This window comes from Apteryx mantelli, chromosome 2, assembly GCF_036417845.1.
Source record: "Apteryx mantelli isolate bAptMan1 chromosome 2, bAptMan1.hap1, whole genome shotgun sequence".
Taxonomy (NCBI): Eukaryota; Metazoa; Chordata; class Aves; order Apterygiformes; family Apterygidae; genus Apteryx; species Apteryx mantelli.
The window spans coordinates 129816075-129835102 of record NC_089979.1 but is presented as its reverse complement, the minus strand read 5'-3'; positions in this window follow the sequence as shown (position 1 = coordinate 129835102).

Genomic DNA, 19028 nt, shown 5'->3' with positions numbered 1-19028 from the left:
TATTTGTCCTTCTTAAACTGAGACATGAGGGCCGCTTGTTGTTAGAAAATATTCCAAGAATTAATGAGGTGAGTTATTCCAGCAGACGGAGAGCAGATATACTTCACGTGAAATCATTCCATTGCAGGAAAACTAAAGAATGTTACATGGCATTGTGCTAGGACTTGTACGGTCTGAGCAAGTTCTTATATTACTCATCCTAATAACATCCAAGGGTCTGTCTTTGGATGTGGACATTGAAGAATAGTTTTCCACTAGGAATGCAATCCTTTGGTTCATATGCAAAAAGTTTAAGTAATTGAACAGCTAACTTTGGATGGACATTTATTTTATTGAAATCAGATGTGTAAATATGCATAGACATATTCCAAAATCCATTTGAATATGCTTTTGGTTTTAGTGTTTTGAGGTGAAAATATAATATAGTGCAAATTCTGTATTCATTTCAGATGTCTAGTGAGTGCTTAGCCATGAAGCATTATATTCTAGCAGTGATCTCTGCCCCATGAAAACTCTTTACTGTTATCTTTCTGCCCCCGTGATGGCTCTTTTATATGCTGCCAAGGCTTTGGATTCAGGCAAGATATCTGAGTCTTGAAAATCATGTTGAGATTTTTCTCTTCAAAAAATAACTGTAGGTGAGTCAATAATAGGTTGATTAACTTCCTTTAAAGATGTATCTTTTTATTGTCTATTTATTGATTTCTTCTTCTAGCTACAGCACAAGAAAATAAAATGACAGAAACAATATACCTAATTTGGTGATTCTCACCTGTGCAGCATACAAAAAAAGGAATGTTTTTCCTCTCTATCATCAAAATCAGACAGTGAAAGAAGGATGTTAAAATTTTAGAATTACTCCTTAAATCCATCCTGAAGCTTTTCATTTTCATTTGGCCATATATTAATTTTTATCACTGGGCAATACAGGGGAAAAAATCAGTCAGGTTAAAACCTTTTCCATGCAGTCCCATTACTCTGGCTTCATCTTGCTGATTATGCTTGCTGCTAGTTGTTGTATACAGACCCTGTATATTTGTCTCATCATATTTGCTGCCTATGTAAAAGTGAAAAACAATAAAAAACCCTCAAACAATAAGAGTTTCCACGTGTGAGATGCCTTGCATCTCATCCAGGCCATTTGTTAGTCCACAAAGCAATTTCTTGGCCCATCAGCAGCTGAAAGGGCTTGCTTTGTGGCTGAGAGGTGCTATGTGCCACCCAGCGATATGGCTACCTAGTCCAGAAATGAGCTTTTTTCCCACAGCTGGTGAGTCAATCAGATAGATGCCACACAGTTCTTGGCTACATGGGCCACATACAAGAAGCTGTGTTTTCCCCAGGCTTCTGATTGGAAGTTTTTTTGGGCAAACTTTTTGGCCAGGCTTTTTTGGCCAGTCGACACAGGTGCCTGGTTGCCTGAGAGGAAGGCATATGAGACCTGTGATCCCTTTGCTGGGCTCCATGGCACACGTGTCCTCCAGGTGAAATCTTCCTGGCCCTTCAACAGCAGACACCTGCGGGAGGGTTTGCAGGGGAGCACGGGGCGGGAAGTGTAGGCAGAGCCCAACACTGCCACACTGGAGTCTTTGATGGCCCACTCTCTTCATCTGTGTTGGACATGCTTGTGCTAATACATTCTTTTTCCCCTTTACTTCCTAGCCTGAAACACTCTAAACAAGCTACTTTTTGACCCAAAAGATTGTTTTCCAATTTGCTTATATGAAGTCCCCTTCCACCTTCATCAAGCAGGTTCACTTTCACAGAAAGGGCATCAGTGTGCTGTAAAGTCAGATGCTTCCTAGCCAAGTGTCAGCATCTTATTTCTCCATCCTGTGTAATTTTTAACTTCTTTTTCTTTCTTTATGATGTAAAATGCATTTGTAGCCTTCTCCTTAGTCCCCAGAATCCCAGAATCTATTTTCCTTTTCTTCAGTTATGACTTCTGATTGATGCCACTTTCAGACTGGTGCAGGACTTTTGGCTTAAATGGATATACTCCAAATTTATTCCAGCATAAACATCATCAAAGTCAGACCATGGTACTCACATGCTGTGTAACCGTTATATTTCTATTTCTCTTTTCCTCTTCCTACCTGTTTTTTTATTATTTATAGGAGAGAGTAGATTGAAGTTTTTTGAGGCAAGAAGTATTTCCTTATACGTATATGTACAATCTCCAGCATAATGTTACCATGTCTTAGGATCTCTTTGTAATGTGTACAGTGCTATGTAATAAAATAATAAAGTATAACTGATGGTAAATATAATTTGGTACACCAGAGAGGAAACATTTTCATTTATTTTCTGTACAACGTTTTGGGGGATCTTACTTTGATCTCCCTTCCTCTGACCTTGGTAAAGATTTGTGTTCAGCTTTAAAAACAGGTCAGCCTTCTTTCCTGTACTTCTCTTTCTTCTTATTTTATCTTTAATATCTTCCCAAGCTTAGTTTGTGAGTTGCTTCTGTGCAGTACAGCAGTTATTTCCAGAATTTTTCCTTCCTTTCTTGTAGCTGTGTTCTTCATCCAGCACTTTTTGAGGAATGCTGCACTGTCTCCCAGCAGTCCCTGGTGTGTGCCCATTGGATATTGTATCAGCCAGATGCAGCAGTCGCTGTATCTGAGCAGCTGGGGGGCACCTGTTGCACCTACCTTATATTGTCTCTTTTGGCACTGAGCATTTTTGAAGAGCCTTTTGATAACGCATCCATCCTCTGCCTCTGCTCAGCATATATATATCAGACCAGAAAATGGTCCTCATCCATTGTTTCCCTTCTGCTGTTAGTGCATTTCATTTAAAAGCTTGGCAGAATCTAGCCCAAACTCCCCAGTCATACAAAACAAATAGTTGGAAGGTCCAGAAATATAAATTACGATTTCAGTTATCATCTGTCTCATTTATATTGATTGAACTGAATTGAGGGTAAATCTGCAGTAGATCAAGATGGGAAATTGATAGTAGGAATTGTAACTTCCTGTGCACCGCTCTAAGTTTTATTTGCTCTTGTAGATTCTGATTTGTTCCATATACAGTTTCAAAACTTTTAAAAAATTATTTTCTTCTACTTTCTTCAGCCTGAGTTTTGCTTAGTTCATTTTATAGCACTACTGGGCCACATTAAAGTAAAAAAAAAAAAAAAAGCAAAAGAGCTGTATATAGGCATTTTCACAAAATAACTGAAACAGTGATTTTTTTTCTCACAAGTATGTAATAATAATCTGCCTCTCCTCCCCCCAGATTTACAATACCAATAGTACCTACATCTTCCCAGAGAAGATTTAGTTGCTGTTGAAGGTGCAGCTGAGTGGCACAAACCTTCCCTGCATCCATGATTCTTTCAGTTTCCTTTGGGGACAGATTCCCCTGATTCAATGAATGAGCTAGTTTTCAGCCATGTGAAACTGTTGGAATGGAGAATCCTTAAGCTCACATAGGATTTTCCCGCCAGGAAGGGATACCATCCCCATTTAGGACATGAACCACACAGTCATGATCCTGGTGGCCTATGAAAATGTATTTGTGCCCCTCAGTAAACACAGTCTTTTTGAGGGCTGTTGCCCTGGACACCTGGGAGGGGAAGGAAGGGAACAGGGGAGGAGATTTCAGGTCTTTATAGATGATTCTCTAGGTACTGCTTTTTTCTCAGGCAGTTCCTACCTAGGCTAAATCAGATTTTCACTGGAACCAGAACATCAACCTACTTATTTTTTTTTACAAACCTTACATTTCTAGGGAAAGGCATCATTTCACACCTGGAATGTCAAGCAAGCCTTGCCTTCTATTTACACAGGATTAAATCCTGTCTTCTTTTGTCTGTGTCTGTGTCCCCAGTAAGCATAAGTCTCCACTCTGTAACTAATGTTCTTCAAGATATATTGTTTATATACACATTCATCATTTAACCTGCTTCCTCTCTTTCAGAGTCTCTTCAATTTCTTGGGATTGTACAAGTGAGCAGATACAATGCGTGCTATATACCTGTGCTGGGTGCATAAAGGAGAGATGGATATGTGTACATCCACCCTAAAGATATTGCTAACTGGAAAACATTTGATCTTGAATGTCTATGACAATGTGCACATGGATGGTGTATTTGGAAGAATTCCAGCTACCTTTTTTTCTTCTGATTGCACCATACAAATTTGGGTCTTTGAAGTCTGCACCAGCCATGTATTCCAAAATTTCAAATTTCAGCTATATTTTCACTATTTTAAGATGCCCAGATGTAACACAAGGGAACAAGCAGAATTTCAGAAACTCTGAACAACCACAAAACCATAATCTTCCCAGTTATGCAGACATTTCTCAGGCATTGAGAATAATTATAGACAAAATTACTGCAAGTATTAACCAAGAATCATTTAACCCTGGAATGTGCTTCATCTCAGGCTGCTGTAAGAACCAGTGGTATTCCCTCCCTTGTAGTTTCAGATTACCATATTCCTCAAAATAGAACTATGAAAACAAATTGTAACCAGAGTATCATTCAAGCTAGCGAAAATGGCCTTTAACTGAAAGGGCACTTTGAGATCCCTATACTGTAAAGGCTGAAATCCTTTATGGGTGTCTTGGAGGGGAGGGAAGGAGGAACTGTTTCCAAGAAGAGCAGACTGTCCTTCCAATAATAAAATGCCATCAAAACCACTGTTTAACATTTAGAATTTATAAGCTGGCAGCAGCATGCTACATGCCATATAGGCAGGAATGAAAATAATCGGTCACACTCTTTAATGCAGTACAACCACTTTGTGCTATAAAATAATGGCAGTAGCTGGCCCCCTGACAGAGTAACTGGCACAGGGAGGATTACTTCATCTGAAGCGCATGCCATAGGGACAATCTAGCAACATTACTCCTTCCCTTTCCTTGCGGTTGGAATATCAAAGAGAAGGAAGAGGGCTGAAGGAAAGGAGTTCTCTCCTGAGGTTTATTTGGAGATGTCTGCAATTTTTGTGAGGTACGGGAAGCTTCCCGTAACAGAAAGGAGGCCACCCTGAGCAACAGAGAACAGCGGTCATTATGGATACAAAAGGTGAGCGGGTTTCGTCTTAGGATTTCCATTCTAACCAGAGAATTGGTGGCAATGAGAAACAATAGACAGTTCATCTCTGGTTACTGTTACAGACACATTTGTAAGAAGTTGGGATTAACATTTGTCCATAATGAAGGCAGTTTGGATAAGATCTCTTCAGCAACTGTAAGGGGAAAATGCAGAATTTGCCTCCACTGAGAAGTAACGTCTTGCACCTGAATAGGTCAGATATGATGTGACCGAATTCTGTAATCACTGTTTTTCCTTTTGAGGGTTCTTTTTTGTTATGTTTGTTTTATACTGCTTGCTGGTCATGAATCATGACTTTGTTCCAAAGCGGTAGGGAAGATTCCTAATTTTTGCTTTTCGGATATTTTTGCAGTGACTTTCAGGCTAAGAGCCCTCAGGACAGATGCTTGCTGAATCTCATAAATACAGCCTCACTTTGAAGTCTAGACTAAAGGAGTTAACTTTGAGCCCAAGTGAAATCTTGTTTTTCCTTGCAGATGAAAGGTTTTACTATATCTAGAAATAGAGCTACTTTATAAGAGAACTGAAGTGAACACTGCTGTAATTAATTCTTCCACAGAAATGGCAGACAGCTAGGCCAGATGAAGGCTCCCTCTGAGCCTAACTCTCTGAGCCTAAGTTGAAATATGTAACTTGTGAAGTGGGCCTTCCTGAGGGGAGAAAAGAAAAGCTTGACCTTGGTGTTAGAGACTTGGGTTCCTTTTAACACTGAAAGAAAATGATGATCATAATTATATACAAGGCCCTAAGTGGAAGTGAACAAAGGAACAGTTATCACCTGAAGTATCTTCAATATTTACAATAAGGAACAAGCATTGATAGAAGGATGAGAAAATAAGGAAAAACAAGATATTCAGAGAAAATAACTATAAATTCTTTGAGGATTTTTAGCTGGTCAAACATACTAGTGAAAATCTCTATCATTGATTTAAATGTAAAACCCCACAGAACACTAAGTTCTATAGAATGGGATTTTCAGGAGTACCTTTAAGAGTCAGCAAGTTCAATAGACATGAAAATTTAATTCCTTATACTACAATGAAATTTGACCTCCAAAGAATATTTGCCTAGAAAGAGCTGTCTCTCAATAAATTCATACTCTGGGACGAATTTTGGGTAAGTTGCCTAAGATATTGTGGTCATCTGTATTTGAGGTCGGATTAGTTATACATAAAAGAGGCAGATATACATGAAGGATAAATGATGATGTGATACCTGGATCTCTAAGAGGCAGAAAGCAAGGAAGAAATTTAAGATCTGCTAGCATTAGAGAGAAAAGGGAGCTGAATTTATATTTTGAATCTATATTTATATTCATATATGTCCTTTATAGGACAGAGATATTTGATGGGGAATTGGTATCCAGGAAATGAGATAGTAAATGGAGATTTTTTCTTTCCCAGAAATATGAGAACTAGACTGTTTTCTGGCAGCAAAGAGAGCCAGAGGATAGAGCAGAAACTGGATGGGCTTCAAGAGTTTGAATGAATAGCAGGAGGCATAATAGAAGAAGATTGCAGGGTATACACCATATACAGAAAGCTTTCTGAGGAATAGGGGACAGTGAGAAACTCCTAGGAGGGTTATTTGTGGGAGTGAAAGATGCGGGCAGACATTTATGGTATTTCTGATAGTGGATGGAGGTAGGGAACAACACAGTAGAAAAGGAATGATTTCTTATACAGTGGTAGTAGAGATAAAGATCTTGAAAGACTGAAGAAAACAAAAATGGTGGAAAAATAAAGGTGGAAAAGATGGAGGCTGGAGGGAGGGAAGGCATGGGGTCCAGGGAATGTGGGAGGTATTTAAAAATAAGGAAAGTAACATGAAAGGGAGATAAGGACAGTAGAGGAAGGGGAAAGGAGAAATTTAACAATGACCTGTAAGTAAATCCACTGAAAAAAACAGTTCATCTTAAAAAGGGATAATAAATACAGTCAATTCATTACACCTTTTATCAGATGCTCTCAAAGCTCTTTGCAAGGCTGGAATAAATAGGATTTGAATTCTCTGCATAATCTGGCTAGGAGAGGCAGTCAGCAGATTAACCATTTAAACAACATTCCCAATCAATTAAGTGAAATTCCAGTTTGTGGAATTTGTGTAATGCAGTATTTAGTTAGTTGTCGTATCTGTGCAGATATTACTACTCCAGTAAAGTGCAGTGCTTCTCTCCATGGCCTCCATGGTACATTTTAAAGTTATGCTACAATTTATTATTAGATTTTAAAATAATGTAATAAAATAAAAAGAAATCAAACAAAATTTCTCATCTGATGGACCCCACAGGCAAGGAAATGAGTCACACAGCTCTTATTTCTCCAGTGTTATGAATTATTTCAGCTCACTGGAGAAGAAGAAAAAAATAGGGAAAGAGCACTAAAACTAAAAAGTCAAGAACGGGCATTTTTGTTGGGCATAATCCAAACAGAATATGTGGGCTTGATGCATAGATGATTGTGTTAGGTTCTCTGGCCCATCATGTCTGTGGTCAGACTAGGCAGTCCTACTAGTCTCTCCTGGCTCTAATATCTATGGAAAATGCCACTTCGCATGCTCTACCAACACATTCAGTAGAAGATAACAGAGAAAGAGAAATCGGATACAAGAAAAACAGTACCAAGGATGTCAGACTAATTGATAATAGTACTTACTCTGTTAACAAAGTGCTTTTGATTTGAAAATAGATTTGAAATAACTTTTCAAATGAACTATTAAAAACTATCATTCTTGCCATTACTAATGGGAAAACTATGCTGAATATTTCATTCTGTAATAAATCACCAGATAGGTAATACTGTATCAGGTGATATCAGGGACACTCTTCAGCATTGGCAAGTGTAGCGATGTTACCATCTCACAATTGTATTGCAAGTCCTAAGATGCTTAAGGCTTGAGCCAAAGCTTACTATACTCGGGAGTAAGATTCACACTGACTTCACTGATGTTACAGGATCATTTCCCTGTTGCAGGTCTTTTCTGTCTCAACCAAAATAAAAGAAAGATTGTGGTTTATATCTAGGTTTTCTTATTCAAATCCTAACTTACTGGCGACAGTGATTTTCTCAAAACATAGATGAACAAAAAGTTTTGACAATTTGGAGCAGCACAAGGCATGACTACCATCAGGGTAGATTTTAGTTCAGTTCAGTTCTTTCTGGTCTTTTATGGTGACTTCTCCAGTCATACCTTTGTTGTCTTGCTTATTGCTTATAGATTACATTTATTGAATATTAGAGCATTATTAACATATTTTCTTTAATTGATTGTATTTGTCTGTGGGATCTGTTTGGACACTGCTTGGGACCGTTGGTTGGGGAGATAGGAGGGAGATTTATTGTGGTGGTTTTGTCCTTAGAATGCCCTGCAAAGCAAAAATAGAGGTTCAGAAGTTCACAAGCAAAATATTTGTTCTCATTGCTTATTGAAAAAGCTTTTATATGTACACAACTGTAACTCAACATCATGTTAACATCATCAGGGTACATAGTACAGTAAATGTTAATATGCTTTAACTAAACTCCAGATAATCCTAATCTAATTAATAAAATATGTTGATGGTTTCTACAGCATTTGGCTTCAGGTTCTTGCTGGTTTGCTCAGGCTTCTCCCAGCCCTTGTTGTCTGGATCAGGCTGCTGGTATTTCTCCTTGAAATACAGCTTGCTGGAGTGACTGCGTTAGATTCTCCATTTCTTGATGCCATAATTCCAAAAAAAGCATCTTGAAATTTTTATCACCCTGTAATGAAATAGAAAATATCCTAAATAGACTATTTTTAAAGGCTTGAGACATACTACTGGAATTCAGGCTTCCAACTGTGTTGTGACCTGCTGGAGTAAGAGAAAGAACTGCCACATGTCTTTATAAAGACAATATATTAGATTTCTCTAAGATGAAAATGCAAATTCTGAGCAGGTTGCCCTTCCACATGGGCCCTTCTCCTCCCTACTGCCTTCTGCTAAGCCTTGATCTTGCTCCCCTGACTGGAATTCATCCTTCCTTTGAATGTTGGTGTTATTCTCATGCCTGAATTATTTCTCTGCCTCTGCTCTGCTGCTCCACTCTCTCTGCCTCTTGTCCTGCCCCAGTGAAGAGGCCAGCAGCTGTGGCATTTAGTAAAACACAGCAATTATACAGGGTGTGTTGTTCCATTCCTTTACCTCTGATTCCTGCCTCTCACTACAGTGTGGCACTGTGTGGTGCCGGAGTCCCTAAGGGATGTGAGACATGGAATAATCAAGTGCAAACCTCTCCCCACGGCTGCTGGGAACTGAAACATCTCTTGAGTCAGCAGCGTTGGCCCTGCTGTCCCTGGGGTGGGCAGGGATGGCCTCATTGTGCCCGTGCCCCAAATGCAGAAGTAGAGCTCCAGCAGTGCTGGGTGCTTCAGGGAGTGGGCTCACAGTGGAGGTAGCGAGCAGGGCACAGGGGGCTGCTTTTTCTGCAGCACTGAAGGAGCAGTGTGTCATCCTTTATTCAGAGCAATTTATCCTAAAAATGGGATGCAGGGGGTGTAAGCGAAGAAAGGGAGGAAGAACACTACTTAACTAGAAAGAAAGGTTGCCTTTTTTCCCTCCCTTTGCCTTGCCTGTTCTTTCTTTTTCTCAGCATAATGCTGTGCAGCACTGCTTCTGCTGCTGCCGTCCTGAGGTCTCTCTCTGCCTCCTTGCTGTTCGCCTCCAGAGTTGTGGCTTTCCTGCTCAGCACCAGCAGCTTTGGGGAAGCCAGCGAGGCCTTGGGGGTGTTTGCTGGCAGTGATCAGCCCCGTGGGCTCCTGCTGCCAGCTGTAGCCCTGCCTGGCCTCTCTGGCTCCACGCTCCTGCAAGTGTTTGGTGAGGCCACCAAAATAAAGATGCTGCAGAACTGTTGGACAGGAAAATCTGCACAAGTGTTGCCAGCACTGTTGCTCTTTTGTTCAGCTAGGAAGCCCTGATCAGTATGTGTAAATTAGTCACTATTGGGATCTTCACATTCCCCCAACATAGTAGAAAGCTAGATTATAACAAGTAGTTGAAGAATTGCCATTCTATTGACATGACTGCAGTATTCAAACCACCCCCTCTATTAGTCCCCTAGGACAAGACATTAATCTACAAGCAAACCTCTAAATGACTGTAAGCTTTCTTTCTGCCCCAAACGCCCAGAAAATGTTCTCTGTTCCTCCTTCTCCTTGGTGGTCAAGGCTATAGGCAGTTGTGAATGATATCTTTCTTCCTTAGACCTGAAAAAGGAGTAGAGAACCTCTAACTGCAGGAGGAGCCAAGATGGACAGTGGACAAGACAGAATGATGAAGCTGGTAGTTATGTTATAGATATTAAAGCCAGGAGAGACTGGCATGAACTGTAGGAGAAGGACTGGTATGTATGGTTGGAGGAATCACCATGAGAGATAGTTTGAGTCCAAGATAAATTGTGTCAGTAGGAATTGTGAGGCACCATAATTAATGTCAGGCTGAAAGGGCCAGAATAATTTATGGGACTGAGAAGATATGGGGCTGAGAAGCATACAATTAATTAAAGCTGAGATGCCGGAACCACTGATTCAGAGGGTGAGGGATCCAGATTTAGCCATTTGGAGTTTAGGGAAAAAAATGAGTCTTTTGTACCACTACAGAGAACTCTGTGCAAGTATATGTAATTCATGAGAGTTATAGAATGTTTGTCACTGCTGTTACAAAATGTTGCCTATTTTGAAATGCTAATGGCATCTTGCATCACTGGGCCAAATTCAGCTTCCGTTGCACTAGTATACTTGTATAAATTCATCAGGACTGCTCAGATAAAAGAACAAAATATAGCCAATTGACATTTTAATTTTTGAAATCATGTTGAATAGCAGTCATTGACAGCATGTTAAAAGCATCTATTCTGCAGTTATTAAATCAGTATTTTTCTAGGCCATAGAAAACGTGAAAAATCGTAATATCTGGCTGTGAAATTGCTTGCACCCGTTTCACACTGATGTAAAACTAATGATGCCAGGAAGGTTACTGCAGAATTACATTGGTAGAGGGGAATTATTCTCTACAGAATCATATTACGCAAAATCAAACACACAGGAAACTCTCCTGCATAATCTTCCAGATAAATCAGAAACATATTTTAATCCCTACTACCTGAATTTAAATGGCAAGAGGAACTATTTACAGTTGAAAAGAGAAGTATCCATACTTTCCCGTGTCAAAGCTAGCTGAGCCCACTGGCTCTAGGACCGTGTGCAGTTCATCTGTCAAACGCTATGGCAGAAACAGGAAGAGCATGCAAAGTGCTGGCTGGGGAAATGGCAGTGCGCTCCTAGGCCTACTCACTGCTGCTCTCTCAAATGCTCTCAGGGAGGAGCTGCCTAGGACCTGTCTTCTCGGGCAGCATATGGTTTGCTAAACTTTTTTTGCAACTGCAGGATGGCACACTTCCAGGCAGCTTTCATTCCCTGCCAGAATTTTAAAGAAATGTTAACAATGTTTACACTTTTCAGTTTTGACAGTCTCTAAAAATTACCTATTTAAACCCACTCTCCCTCACTGACAACACAAGATCTAGCTACTCCTCCAGATGAGAAGTGCAACAGCACTTACTTAATTCTTATCCGTGAGCCTCAGAGGAGAGAAATGCTGCTGGCAGCCTCCCTCCCCCTCTGCCACACCGGCACCGGCCTCGCCAGGTCGCCGGCTAACTGAGCTCACAGCATGCAAGCGCCTGCACCACCCATGACTGAGACATGGGCCCAAATTCAGGGCCTCAAATCTAATTGGGGAAGGGGCATGTGGCACAGCAGAGGGACTGGGATTTTAATAATTCAGGAGCTTTTGTATTGTTCAGTCTTTCTTTAAAAAAAATTAAAGTTAAGGGGGATTTTTTTACAAGGAGATCCATCGGTAATACAGCATGAACAGGAGAAGTATGCTTGCATGAATAGGGTTGAGTTTTGATAGCCAACTCTGTTTAAAGATAAGGAGCAGTCCCTCATGACAGATAGATCAGATGTTTTCCTGCATCCTCTTTTCTCCTGAATAAACACATCTCTGCTGCCAGAGCAACCAAGTCTGATTCTTATGGTGTGGGGCAGACTGATGAAAGACATGGTAAGTGCCTCCCTCCCTGCACTTAGCAAAGGCAGATAATGAGACTTGTGGGAGATGCTGTTAGTGGAATAGTACAACACGCCAGGGGGTGTTCAAATGAAATGTAAAGAGCAATGTTTTTGCAAGGTTACAGAAAAAGGCCACAGCAAGAGTGCTTTGTTTCAGAATGGACATCTGGCAAATATTGATCGAAATTGTATTTAGTGTGGAATGGAAAGTACAGGTTGTGACATAAGCAGTCGATAGTTTTTTAGACTGTTGATCCTTGCAGTGGCTATTGATTGGGTTTTAGGCTATAGCGCAACCTATTTTGTCTTTTAGCTTAGCTTAAAATAATTGGATTGCAAGTTGTGTGCCTGTATATGTGAAAAGGGACTCAATATGCAAATATTGTTTCTTATCACTGGCAATGTATAAAAAATTAGTACTAATTTTTGAGTGTTTGCTTCTCCCCTATTATTTAGTAGTTCTACCCACATATAACTTTGATAAAGAAGATAAAAAATGCTGCAGGGGAGCCCAGATGTCACCATCTCCCCTCTGCTGCCTGACTTGAACTTTTTTCTCAAAAAAATTCTACTTCTATGAGAAAGTCAATAGTTTGAGTGAATACATAAGGGATCTAGCTGATTTCTGTAGACTTATACTCTTCACTCACTCTCATCCTATCTGATTTAATTGTTTGCTTTCTTCTGCAGAGGAAAGATGCTGTTGTCTGCTATTTGGGAATTTTATATAATGTTCAGTACAGACTCTTCAGTGTACTGGATTTTACGAAGTATAAAATAAGCTGATGATATTTTTTGTTCTGTTAAATGAAATTATACATGGGAAAGGACTGGTATACAAGAAATAGCAGTCAGCTACAAGCCGTGTCATGCCTTGAGGTGTCAGTGATTGCTATTTTGTTTCAGTGCAGACTGGAGTCCTTCTTTTCACCAAGGCGTAATGTTCCCACTACAGGCTATAGCTAGCTACTGCTCCAGCCATTCTGCAAATAAATTAATGCAGGTTTTTTTGTGTGGTCCCTCCTGCTAGAGCAAAAAACCTAAAACCGAAGTGTTTATTGTACAGACTCAAAACTCATCCATACTGACCTTTGGAGTAAATAAAGTGCCAAATGTATGTACTAGGCAATGCTATTTATATTATCTAGTCAAGCTGAGAATGCATCATTATGCTGTAGTGTTCTTTCCCAGATCCAAGAAAGCAAACTACAAATCTTCCTTCTACTGCTATCTAGCAAATAGCTCTATTCCACTTTTACATCAATAGCAGTAGGGGTGGAACAATTTTTTCCCAGGTGTCAGATATATATTCTGACACACTGTCTGTCCTGAAGGTGCTGATTCAAATCATTCTGGGAACAGATTTTTATCTAGACTGAAAACATTAATCTTCTACAGTTTTAAATCTAAAATAAAGCAAATAAAGTATAACAAAAATGAAAGCCACTGTATAATTTAAATTAAAAGCTTCATATAAAATGATGCAATATGACTACTGCAGAATCAAAACTAGGCTATTGAGTATTCTGAGATTTGAAAGCCCAGCACTAGCATTGTTTCAAGATAAATTTGTGTAACACACCTGAGAGAGCTATTCATTGGATACCATCTTTCTTTGGAGGCTGAACTGCATACATTTTTAGTAATTAATAATTAGGAATTAATACTTCAGTACATCCTATATTTTGGTGAGATTACGTGGAATATTTGTTTATAGTTAAAATATTCCCTTTTATTTTGGAAGTGAAAAAACCTGGAAAAGCCTTCAACTTGTCTTAAAGTTACATGAAGATGAGTTTGACCTACAATGTGAAATGTGAAACTGAATCACAACTACACAAAAGGACCCAGAGCTGCTTTGGTCAAGATCTAAAATCAGACTTTTCTTGAATGAAACTTGATTCCAGATGAAGGGCTGCAAAGCATCTCTCCCTTCCAATGCTGGTTTGGGTTAAGAGAAGGTATGTTTTTCACTGGGATTTGGGCCCACCTTTAATAACTGGTATTAAGCAAAGATTCTTGTGCAAACTGCTAAACTTTCTTGACTATTTCATTGACATCAAATTAGTAAACAAAACAGGAAAAAAGAGCTTCATCATCCAGCATTTTAGTCTTCAAAACACTGAAAAGTATTTTAACTTGGTGTATGGAGCTGCTGCATTAGTTTGGCCTTGATTGTAAGCTAAGCCAGTTATGCAAGTGGCTGTAGAATGTAAAAGGCTGTGAATTATCTGAAATAACAACTGAAGCAGCTTTCTTCTGCAGTGTGGTTTCTGTTACTCTTACAAGTTCACTTTGGATGGAAGTTCTTCTATTAGAGAAGGTTTTCTCAGTCTCTGCATTTCTATGAAGAAAAAAATCAGCATTTTAAGTGTTTAAATGTTTAAATGTTTTCTGGATGTCAGCTATTTATCTATCACACAAGACAGCATTTCAGGACATTTTTATTTTCTTTGAAAAACTCTGCAAAACTGAAGTGTAAGGTCAGTTATTGCTGGTTGTGCATGCTGAGCAATATTGTTCTGTTGCTTGGTAACCGGTGAGACAGAGGCACTTTGGAAACACTGATAGAAAAGAGAAAGAGAAAGCTTGACTGCACACACTTGAGCAGAAGACTTTTGAAACTGGTGTTTGTTCCAGGTAGGTCCGAAGAGGTGTTTTTTCATAAAAATCCCCAACAAGTTATTTTCATGTGTTAGAATTTCATAACCAAGCTTATTTTTTCAGACTGTGTTTAAAATTTGCATACCTTAGAAATAAGAATGTTCACTTTTCTTAATATACATTCTTAAAGAATGTTTAGAAGGTGTGTTCTTCTTAGAATAATGTAGTAATAGTGTTGTAACAAAATAAATATGCAGAAGTATTTTGAACTGATACTCTTAGAACTTAACATCTTGATGAGGATCAAGAATGTATTTTTCAAAGCTCAAACGGGTTGACTGTTCCTGGATTACTGAAGTGCTATGTCTTGTGATAAAAAAATTAATAAACAATAGATTTGCTGAGTTAAACAAACAAGCATGAAAGAAAAACAGAGAAATGTATTTTAGCAGGAATTTGGCCTGCACATGGCTTCCTGTTTTATATGCAACAGAAAGCATAAAATTAAGGCAGGATGGATTAGGTCATATGAAAGGTGAACCAGTTTAACCTTTGGCCAAACTCCGGCAAACTGCTTGTGAAGCTTTTAACCAGCTTGGTTAACATATTTTTCTCTGGCGTCTCTCTGACTTCCTGATTCTGACCAATGTCAGGAGCAGAAAGCCTTTATGCATGGTCTTTCTAACCATACAGCAAGCAGGAAGTACTGAACTCTTGCTAGACACTTTATTTCTGCAAAAGTTACAACATTGTTTTGAGGAGCAGAAAAGGTCATGTAGTTCAAATGCAATTTGAAATTGCCTTCAAATTTCAAGGTGTTATTTTGAATGGAACTGAATTCAACTTTTATTTTTCCTGTCAGCTAATTAAACTCAAAAGCTTTGTAAACTTTGTTGGTTTTACCTGCAGAGTAATGTTCTACTTGATGCTGAATACAGATAGACTATGAGAAAGGAGTGACATGTCTTTAGATGCTGATTATTTCATTGATTATTGTGTACAAGAAAAATTAAGTTCAGAGGTCAACTGCTTAGTAATAACCTTCTGTGGAATTCAGCTGATGGCGGAGAGTTCATGTGCAGTATGAAGCATGCATGAAGAAGATGATACCGTTCAAATCAGTGCATTAGCTTTTCACTTTTCCAGAACAGCTTGAGTATCTTAAAACTGTAAGTACACAAGCACTAGAAAATTCTTAATTAGGATCTCACTAAATAGTATTTCTTGTTTACTTATATAGGTAATACATAAATAGAAGGACCAAAAATGAATTCTGCTGTAATAGGAAGCCTTGGAATTTTTGCCAAAATCATTAATATAAGTTATTTGACGGAAGTCTGCAAGAGGCTGAAAGAAGAGCGCAGACTGGAATGGTGCTGTTGTTATGACTCTATAATTGTGTCACTTGTTAACAAATTAATTCCTCCTAGCACAGTAAGCTCTTAACCCAGCATGTCATAATGGAAACAAGCAGTGTTGGAGATGTTGGTAAGGGCCAGATATGGCTAGACTTTCCTGGCAGGCCTCATAAAAAGTGCATCCTTCTTCCCTTCTGTGCTTGGTACATCATAGAAAGAACTGGTAACTGACCACAAAACCTTATTTTTTGTGAATTTCTCTTTATGACCTTACATAGGAAAAATATACCAGTAATGAGGGTAGACAGGCATTCTGTGGAGGAAGAATAAAAAGTAAATCTTAGCTATGTCTCACATTAAATAGTTGACTTAAAATGTTAATAGGGTAAAGAAACAACATTCAGCTGCCATACTGCAAGACAGCTTATGATAAGCCAACTAACATAGTGCTGAGATACCTTGATGTTCTTTTTCAAGAAGCTAGCAAGTTAGGTGTCTGGCCATTTGCCATGTTTTAAAAAATGCTCCCTTGATAAGATGTGTTGGGCTATGCAAGAACTAGCCTTGCTGCAAGTGCTTGCCTGAGTGCAAGCTAGGGATATTATGCTCTTCTATTGCGTGGTGGTGAGGGAGACATAGCTATGCACAGTGGGGCAGGTTTGGGGTCACTCTCAAGCGCTAGTACTTCATATATTTTCAATTTGAGCACCCCACAACACTACAGAAATACACTATGCCAATTAGAAATACCTTATGCAGATCAGAAGTAATCTCATCCCATTTTCATGGAGTTGGACTGAAATTCAATACAGTAAGTGTTCATCGAATATAAACTTGCATACTTCAAATCATTTGAAAAGCAATTATTATTGCATAAAGCATTTGTGTGTATAGTATGATCTCATGGAGTGTTCAATCATTCAAAGTGCTGAATATTCTGGGTTCATCAAACAGAATACTTACGGACAGATTTAGCTTTACACAAATAAGTAGCCCAATTGACCTCAGTGAGGCCACTCGTGGGCTTAAATGTCAACATGTATCTAAGTGCTTTTCTGGATCAGGGCCAGAACATTCTGTGTTTTGTAAAACAAGGCTCTGAAGTCCTGTTGCAAATGGCTGTAGTTTGCAAGAGTCCCAGAAAACTGAAGCAAAATGAAACAGTACCAAATTCTATCATACTTTGTTCATTTATTTGAAGAGCGTAGTTTATAGTTAATGATTGGCATTACTGCAGAGAAGACTGTTACTATACAGAGACAGCTATACTAGGGAATGGGAAGAAAACATTATTAGGTATTTAAAACATGAAATAGGCCTGGAAAGTGGAGAGAATTCAACTGAGATCATAAGTATCACATTAGCAGCTCAGAGTTTTGTAGGTCTTCGGCACTCGTCTTTCTGTTGGAGACTGTTTTGTGCATTACTGCTTCTAGAGTCCCAACAGTGGAGTGGGGTTGTATAAAAACGAATGTAGCTTCAAAATCAGCTTGCCCAAAGGATGTAGTACGCTCCTGATCCTTAGCACTGCTGCCCTCTGAATGAAGAGTCCCAAGTCCATGGGCTGCACTCTGCAAGCTTCAGCATAACTGATTGCTTTTCAGCCACATACAAAAATGGAAAGATCTGAATACATGTGGTCCTCTACTTATATTGATCAAAGAGAATATAATGTGAGCCCAAGCATGTCACTGTGAATCAAGCAGAATTCCTTTCAGGGTAGCTAACATAGCTGCTGTCTTGCAGGGCAGATCCTCAGTTGGTGTAACCAGCCTAACTTCATCCTCGTGTATGTTGACAGAGAATCTTTAATTTTTGTGTTGAGTTTCCCAACTGCCGTCTTTTTATAGTAGAAAAAAAATCCTGTACGTAATTCTTTTTAGTTGATAGCATGATAAAGAGTACCCTGAGACCCCCAGGTAACAGCACAACATACAAATATTTAGATAATTTCTGCAAGTTTTAATTAAGTCATAGCTCAAAGGATGTAAAATATGTAATGTCAAGCTGCTTCTCAGCACTTTTTGCTCCTCTGAGACTAAGTGTTCTCCCTTTTGTAGTGTACAGACCTTCTGCCAGTCTGACAACTGAGGAACATATATATCACCTTATCTAGCACTACTCCTTTAGGCTAAGGTAAGGCACAAGGAAGGCCATAACTGATTAGGATCTGTGTTTGAAAGAAAAGCAGCTCTGTATGTAGAACAGTATATTACTTGGGTAGAATTGTAATGTTCAAACTGTTGGATTAAAGTGTAAAATCAAGATGAAAGCTTTGCCTTCCTTGGCAGATATTTCAGAGAAATTTGTTGCTGGTGAACTGGAAGGCCAGTCCTTTATCTACAAGGATAAGAGACAATTACTATGCATTTGTATATCTTATGTTACTACTGTTTAAATTTAAAAATATATTAGGTAATTTGAGGAAAAATAGCTGACATGAAATAGTCTTAATGCCTTAGGATAAAGATTTTTGCTGAATTCATTTTGGGTTCCCACTGGATTTGCAAGTCTTTCACATATTAAAATCTTAAATGGATTCAAAAAACCAGAAATTCAAATAAAGTACCCATTTATGAAAACTACAGTTTTTCTGGCCACTTTTTTTTGGAGGGGGGGAGGCATCTCATATTTATAGTCACAACTAGTATTATATATATATATGAGGTGTTTCCCCTGTTAGATATTGTGGCACAATGCTGTATATGGTTCTTCATCTTTACTTGGTCCTTTCACATAGTTTGTCTGAGCTCAAAAAATCAATTTCATTTGCTCCATGTAACTTCATCTATTTTTTCTAGGGTAAAGCCTTGTATTTTATTGGGAAAAACATAGGAAACTCACCACAGAATGTGGAAACAAAAGAACTAGTCATGAACATGTATGTGCGTGCATAATCATCATCCAGA